The sequence below is a fragment of the Loxodonta africana genome, chromosome 11 (assembly GCF_030014295.1).
Source record: "Loxodonta africana isolate mLoxAfr1 chromosome 11, mLoxAfr1.hap2, whole genome shotgun sequence".
In the NCBI taxonomy this organism is placed as follows: Eukaryota; Metazoa; Chordata; class Mammalia; order Proboscidea; family Elephantidae; genus Loxodonta; species Loxodonta africana.
The window spans coordinates 77,271,593-77,280,471 of NC_087352.1; positions in this window are offsets into that span (position 1 = coordinate 77,271,593).

Below are 8,879 nucleotides of genomic sequence, written 5' to 3' on the forward strand. Positions count from 1 at the left end.
CACACACACGCAAAACATAAACACATGGAAAGAGTAGCAAGGATAATTCAAAATTTTCAAACTAATTTAATTTACACGCATATATCTTTATTTACACCAAAATATTTACTACTCTGTGTTACTAATAGTGGTGACATAGCTTTTGCCCTAATTAATAAGAACAGTGATTTATATTTTTAACTGAAGTCTTTATTTTGCTGTTTTGAAACCATCTCTCCTGGGGTCTGACTTTAGCTCAAAGTACAGAGAAAGGAGGAGAAAGCTAACTCACTGTTGCTGCTTGGTGGGTAGGCCAGGGCTGCCTTGCCAGCACAGACTGCACTGCTTGAATGTGTCCTGTCAGGGGATGCCCAGGGTTTCACGTGGGCCACACAGAAAGGAGCTGTGCTGGAGCCCCTGGGAGAAGGAGGGGACTCCAGCAGCATGAGCCTGGGTGGCGTGGACCACCAGGGAAGCAGGGCCCGAGACAAAGCTTCATTGGTGCCCTCAGTATCATAGTGACAGGGGCCTGCATGGTGCCCTAGTACAGCCTTTGAAAGCTTACAAGAGAACCAGCTGCCAGGACCAGGGAGTGTGAAGTGCCCTTCCTCCACCTGCTTTATCTCTGATGGGGGTGCTGTGAATATCAGCTAGGAGCCAACCGCGGCCCTGTGCCCAGAGGCAGGAGGCCCCTAACTGTAGACCTCTGATGGCAAAAAGAAGAGTTATCTTTGATTATTGAAAAGTTGATTCTTTCATTTGCTTGACACCAAAAACCAAACACATTGCTGTCAAGTTGATCCTGACTCATAGCGACCTACAGGACAAGGTAAGACTGCCCCATAGGCAATCAGACACCACCAAGTCAAGATCAATCATAGTGCCCGATTTTGGTTCTCTATAGAATACTCACTTCCATTTGCTGTCATTATTGCATATTTATTTACAGGTATGGCGGACAGACCCCCTCTATCTCCATCTCCAAGTGTTCATGTCTCTGTATAGCTCTATCCCCTTGGTTACGGGCAGGGCCTCTGACTTGCTTCTAACCAACAGAATATGACATGGTGATGGAATTTCACTCCTCTGATTAAACCAGTTGCCGTTACGTTGATTCTGACTCACGGTGACCCCATGCATGTCTGAGTAGAACTCTGCTTTGTAGGGCTTTCAATCGTTGATTTTTTAGAAGTAGATTGCCAGGCCTTTCTTTCAAGGTAACTCTGGCTGGACTTGAACCTCTAGTCTTTCAGCTGAGCACGTTAACCTTTGCAACACCCAAGGACTCCCTCCCATGATTAGGTTACACTATATAGCAGAACTGATAAGATGTTATTCCCATGATTATGATACATTATATATGACTTCATTTTGTTAGTAACTTGCTCTAGAGACTTTCTCCTTTGCTGACTTTGAAGAAGCAAGCTGCCAACTGTCAGAGGGCCCCATTGAGAGTGCCATGAGGCAAGGAACTGTGGGCGGCCTCTAGCAGTTGAGCAAAAAACCAAGCTCTCACTTCTACATCTGTAGGGAATTAAATGTTGTCAATATCCATATGAATTTGGAAGAGGACACCGAGCCTCAGATGAGAAGTCAACCCTGGTGAGATCATAGACAGAGGATACAGCCAAGCCATGTACAGGCTTCTGACACACAGAAACTGAGATAATAATTGTGTGTGGTTTTTGGTCACTAGGTTTACAATAATTTGTTACACAATAGAAAATTAATGCACCCAGTGTTTCTCTCCCCCAGCTAGATTATAAACCCTAGCACCTAGAAGAGTGTCTGTCCGGTGATATGTATTTAATAAATGTTTTTTAAAGGAATGGATGGAAATGATTAGACCGTGAAATATTTAAAATGGCAATGCAGTTCTAAGGGTAATTTAGTATATGAAGGCTGAAAGTTCAATGAAACTAGCTATAAGACAAATTCTACCCACCTATTTCTATTTAAATTATTTCTCAAGTACAAGTAGAAATTGTAAATATCAGTTTTCAACAGCATAAATAGCCTTGTGGTCCTCTCATTGAAGATTTTGGAATTGAAGAGAAGGAAGTCAGATTTGATATAAAGAGAAAGGGTAGAAAGCTACTTCTGGAGGCTGTAATTTATAAGAGCATAAACAAAAACCACAAACAATAAAAACTAAATTAAGATTTTAAAACAAAATGGTAACTTAAAAGCTACCATTAAGATACTTAACATTGATCGTGAACTTGTAATATGGCCGCCACTCTGCAGAAAGACTTAAATGTGTAATTTAATGTTTACAACACTAGATTACAGTGCTCATTTTACCAATTAAAAAAATTTGAAAAAATTCAAAGATGTTAAGTAGCCTGCTTGCTCACAGATCTATTTCCTACTCAGGTCCACTCTGCATCACAGAGAACTACATAACTACATTTTCCGGGATCCACTGCCATCTGGCTTCGGGGAGGATATGACCAATGGGAGGCATTGATGGAACATTGGAGGGTGGGAGAAGGAGAGAAGTTAGGCTAATTCTGTCCTCTCTCTTCTTCCTGGGGCATCACTAGCAGTAGCTGGTTCTTCTCCTTAGCTTTAGCTTCCATCACACAGGCTTCTCTCCATGGTCCCAGCTCTGTTATGGCTCCAGCTCCTACTGCTAAGCTTCTGAGCCATAGAAATACTATTTCTTCCAGATAACACCTCCAGCCAGAGAGAGGGAGCTGCTTCCTGTTTCTACTAATCTATAAATAGCCTTGTGATCCTTTCATTGGCATCTCAGCAATTCTATCACTTGAGTAAACAATTTCCCTTTATTTGAAAGACAGAGTAGTTTCTGTTTCCTGGCTTTATCCTGATTGAGTCAAAGTTCAAATATAAAATTCATATTTAAGATTCAAATAGTCTTCAAAGCCTATGTTCTAAATCACTAATCTACAATGTTGTTATTAAAAACAGTCACCTGTTTCAAAGGCAGAAAGAATGAATATGTTTTATGCAACTATCCATGATAGCACCATCAAACCTGTTGCCGTAGAGTCAATTCTGACTCATAGCTACCCTATAGGACAGGGTAAACTGCACCATAGGGTTCCCAAGGAGAGGCTGGTGGATTTGAACTGCCCACAGTTTGGTTAGCAGCCGAGCTCTTAACCACTGCACCACCAGAACTCCATGATAGGACCATAGTATAATTAAATAACATTATTATATAAAAATAACATCTGAGACTGTCAGGAATGAGTACCGTATCATCTAAAAAATATTATAGCTTTTTATAAATATGATGTTTAATTTTTTAATAATAATTAGATATTTTATTTGGACCTACCAGCTTATATTTACAATGTAACATGTTATTGCATGTATAACACAAGTTGGATTTTGTTAAATGAAAATTTAAATATTTTAAAAGGAATTATTCAATGTTGTAATTCTACAAATTCTAAGTATTACCCCCAGTGCTGTAATGTAGAAATGTAAAATTGGAAATATCATTAATCAATTGACATAAATCAAAAAACAAACTTTTTGCTGTAGAGTTGATTCTGACTCAGTGGCCATATACGACAGAGTAGTACTGCCCCATAGGATTTCCAAGGAGCACCTAGTGAATTCCAACTTCCGACCGTTTGGTTAGCAGCTGAGCTGCTGCTCCTTGGAAATCCTATGGGGCAGTTCTACTCGGTCCTGGGGGGTCGCTATGAGTCAGAACCAGCTTGAGGGCAACGGGTTTGGTTTTGGTTTATCAATTGACATAGTTGACTCTAATTCTTTTTGGAATGAGTCAGGGGTTGATTTTTACTAGCTGTCGTGAGCCAGTTCTGACTCATGGCAACCCCATATATGCCAGAGTAGAACGGTGCTCCATAGTGTTTTCAATGGCTGATATTTTTGGAAGCAGATCACCAGGCCTTTCTTCTGAGATGCCTCTGGGTGAACTCAAATCTCCAGTCTTTTGGTCAGCAGCTGAGCACTTTAACTATTTGCACCACCCAGAGAATCTGAGGGCTTAATAAATAAAGACAAAGAAAATAAACTTATTTGTAATGAATTAGTGGGACTGCCATAGTCAAATTGGTAAAGGAGTTTCAAAACATGCTGAATTCACTTTACTGTCATACCTATTTCTAATGGACCCTTAAATCTATACTTGCTTTTGTTAAGGTATCCTTTTTTAAAGTAAATTATGGTATGAAATTTCTTAGAGCTAATCCAAATTTAAGCAGGGCTTAGAAGCCAAATTCACAGAGGCAGAATCATTTATCTATTCTATGAAAACAATGAAAAACAACAACAAAAACCGTATTGTGGAAGGTGACTTTAAAATAGATAGAACAATGGTATAAAAAAGAATAAAAATTGAAATAATCAGAAAGATTTTTGTTTTCAATAATTGGCCTAGGTAATAATTTTAGGTAGTAAGATTTCTTTCTTCTGAAAGCCATCAATCTTAGATAATACTTTAAATAAAATAAGATGTATTGCTACTGTAATATAAAATATTACATTTGACATGTATAGGATTCCCATGTGAAGTCTAAATATAAAAAAAAAAATAGCCTCAAATATAATACTGAAATTTCACATACCCAAAAAACCCACTGCAGTCGAGCCGATTCTGACTCATAGCAACCCTATAGGACAGTGTAGAACTGCCCCATAGAGTTTCCAAGGAGTGCCTGACAGATTTGAACTGCTGACCTCTTGGTTAGCAGCCGTGGCACTTAACCACTACACCACCAGGGTTTCCTAAAATATAAATAAAATAAAATATAAAATAATTTCCTAAAAATAAGTTAGAAATCAAGAATGCACTAAAAAAAAAAAAGACTGAACATCTGATCAAAAGAGTGTGACCACTATTGCTATTAAATTGTTTCTGTTCCTTTTAATGATCAGGGCAGATCCTGTTAGTTGTCTAGACAGTGTCCATTCCTGCCCTTCCTGGCTAAGTAAACCCTGATTTCATTCAGTTAGTGAGTACCAATCCCTTGATCTATGTACACCGTGATGTTCCAAGGGACTCAGTCATTTTTGTTACCCCCTGAATTGGGCAAATGATCTACTTCTGACCAACAACACTCATCACGAGAAATCTGCTAAGGGGTTTCTGGTAAAGAACTTCTTCCTGGATTAAAAAAATAAAAATTCTTTTAAGGAGGAATATTTTTTGTCTTCATCTTCCCATTCTGCTTCAACAGAGTTGGGTGGTACTATGACAACCACCTTCCATGAGGTAAAATGCATGAGAAGGAGAAGCTGATAGGTTGAGGCTGACAGGGCAAAAAGTAAGAAAGAGCTTGGGTCTTTGATAACACAACTGAGCTGATAGCCCAAATCTGGAACTATCTGTCTCCTGCATTCTTCTTATATGAGGTTGTTAAATGTTTTTACTGCATAAACCACTTGTGGTCAGGTGTGCTTTTACATAATCCATTCCATTATAAAACATTTAAAATATTCATGAAACTATGGAGCATACATTAAAACCATGCATGTATCTATTGCCCAGGTTTAGTAAAAGTTATCATGTTGAAATATTAGCTTCAAATGTTGTTAAAAAAGGAAATACACCAATGAAGTTGAGTATAGGTGAGAATTGAGGATGAAAAGAATTTGGCTCACTCACTTTGCATATATCATCAGGAAAGACCAGTTGCAAGAAAACGACATCACATTTGGTAAAGTTAAGGGTCAGCAAAAACAATGGAAACCCTCGATGAGATGGATTGACACAATACCAACAACGGTCCCTAACATACCAGCAATCATGAAGGTGGTACAGGACTTGGCATTTTGTTCTGTTGCACATAAGGTTGTCACGAATTGGAGATGACTCCACAACAGCTAACAAAAACAACAGGTGAGCTTTCCTTTGTAATTCTCCATGATGCCATTCATTTGTTCTTCCTTAGAGACAACCATTCTGAAGCTTATTTATATCCTTCCCATCCATAAATAATATAACACTACAGTATTATTTTGTTTTCATATTTTCATAAAGAAATCATACTGAATATATCCCTTGATATTATTATTTTTGAAAAATTCTACTTTATTTTGTATTTTATGTTTATCATATTTTTTCTTCTCATTTTTATCCTCCTTGTCTAACTTCTGTTTTGTTGATAACATTTTCTTTTTAGACTTCTTGCAATCTGCAGGTTTAGAAACTTATTTTTCCTTCTTGTGCTCATTCTGGTTTTTTAACATGAATATCGAGAGACTAAAGTTATTCAATTCTTCTACTAATCTGGAAAAGTACCTTACCTAGCTCTTTATCAACCCAATGTGCAAAGTCATCAGCACCTTTGTTATTCCAACCTAAAATTTTAGCTTTACTTTTTCTTAAGTACATAAGCACACAGAGTGATACTTATTTTTATAGCCATTATTTATTTAAATTTATAAATATGTTTCTATATTTGTACTTTTTTTCTTGTATCTCTCTTCTTTATCCTGGGTTTATTTTCTCTTCTATTCTTTAGAGGTTCTTTTAACAAGATTCTGTGTGTTTTAAATTTTAGTCTTTTTGCATATTAAAATTTAATTATTTGGTCTTCTACTGAATTGAATTATAATTTAGCAGGGTGATTGAGAAGTTAATAATTATTTTTTCCTGAAACATTGAAGATATTAATCCAACTGTTCTAGAAGTTTGGTCTGGGAGTCCCAGGAAGTCTCCGAGAAGTTTTCATCAGATTTAATAAATCTTGATGCATTGCCCAGATTTTATAAATAGTAATGTGTTAAAATATTAGCTTCAGGTGTTTTTAAGAAAATATAACTATTTTCATAATAATAATAATATTTGTTTTGTTTTTTCACTTTCATAATCATATGGAGTTCTCAAAAGACTATGTGATGTGTGGTGACATCATCACTTTAATGGCTAATAGAATGTATTTTTTTGCTAGAATTTCCAAAAGTAGGCTTAGAATATAAATATGTGTATTTATAGAGATTAACAAAGTTTGTTCTCAGTACTTTTGTGGTTTTGCTAGCATCTTGTTATACCTGCTAGAATCTGTGTAATCTCATTATTATCCCAAAAAGCATTACTTTGAAACACATAGAGGAATAAGTACATATTATTGTCTTGTTTTGCAAAATATTTTTAAAACCTTCAAACACCTATGCTCATCTAAAGACTTCACCAAAAGAGTAAAAAGACCACCTACAGACTGGGAAAGAATTTTCAGCTATGTCATCTCGGACCAGCGCCTGATCTCTAAAATCTGTATGATTCTGTTAAAACTCAACCACAAAAAGACAAACAACCCAATCAAGAAGTGGGCAAAGGATATGAACACGCACTTCACTAAAGAAGATATTCAGGCAGCTAACAGATACATGAGAAAATGCTCTCGATCATTAGCCATTAGGGAAATGCAAATAAAACTACGATGAGATTCCATCTCACTCCAACAAGGCTGGCATTAATCCAAAAAACACAAAATAATAAATGTTGGAGAGGCTGCGGAGACATTGGAACTCTTATACACTGCTGGTGGGAATGTCAAATGGTACAACCACTTTGGAAATCTATCTGGAGTTTTCTTAAAAAGTTAGAAATAGAACTACCATACAACCCAGAAATCCCACTCCTCGGAATATACCCTAGAGAAATAAGAGCCTTCACACGAACAGACATATGCACACCCATGTTTATTGCAGCTCTGTTTACAATAGCAAAAAGCTGGAAGCAACCAAGTTGTCCATCAACGGATGAATGGGTAAATAAATTGTGGTATATTCACACAATGGAATACTACGCATCGATAAAGAACAGTGACGAATCTGTGAAACATTTCATGACATGGAGGAAACTGGAAGGCATTATGCTGAGCGAAATGAGTCAGAGGCAAAAGGACAAATATTGTATAAGACCACTATTATAAGATCTTGAGAAATAGTATAAACTGAGAAGAACACATACTTCTGTGGTTACGACGGGGGGAAGGAAGGAGGGTGGGAGAGGGTTATTTACTGAGTAGTTAGTAGATAAGAACTACTTTAGGTGAAGGGAAGGACAATACTCGATACATGGAAGGTCAGCTCAACTGGACTGGACCAAAAGCAAAGAAGTTTCCGGGATAAACTGGATGCTTCAAAGGTCAGCGGAGTAACGGCGGGGGTTTGGGGACTATGGCTTAAGGGGACTTCTAAGTCAATTGGCAAAATAATTCTATTACGAAAACATCCTGCATCCCACTTTGAAATGTGGCTTCTGGGGTCTTAAATGCTAACAAGCGGCCATCTAAGATGCATCAATTGGTCTCAACCCACCTGGATCAAAGGAGAATGAAGAACACCAAGGTCACACGATAACTATGAGCCCAAGAGACAGAAAGGGCCACATGAACCAGAGACTTACATCATCCTGAGACCAGAAGAACTAGATGGTGCCTGGCCACAACCGATGACTGCCCTGACAGAGAGCACAACAGAGAACCCCTGAGGGAGCAGGAGATCAGTGGGATGCAGACCCCAAATTCTCATAAAAAGACCAGACTTAATGGTCTGACTGAGACTAGAGGAATCCCGGCGGTCATGGTCCCCAAACCTTCTGTTGGCCCAGGACAGGAACCATTCCCAAAGACAACTCATCAGACATGGAAGGGACTGGACAATGGGTTGGAGAGAGACGGTGATGAAGAGTGAGCTACTTGTATCAGGTGGACACTTGAGACTGTGTTGGCATCTCCTGTCTGGAGGGAAGATAGGAGGGTAGAGAGGGCTAGAAGCTGGCAAAATTGTCACAGAAGGAGAGACTGGAAGGGCTGACTCATTAGGCGGAGAGTAAATGGGAGTATGGAGTAAGGTGTATATAAGCTTATATGTGACAGACTGACTTGATTTGTAAATGTTCACTTGAAGCTCAATAAAAATTATCATAAAAATTTTTTTTTAAACTTTTC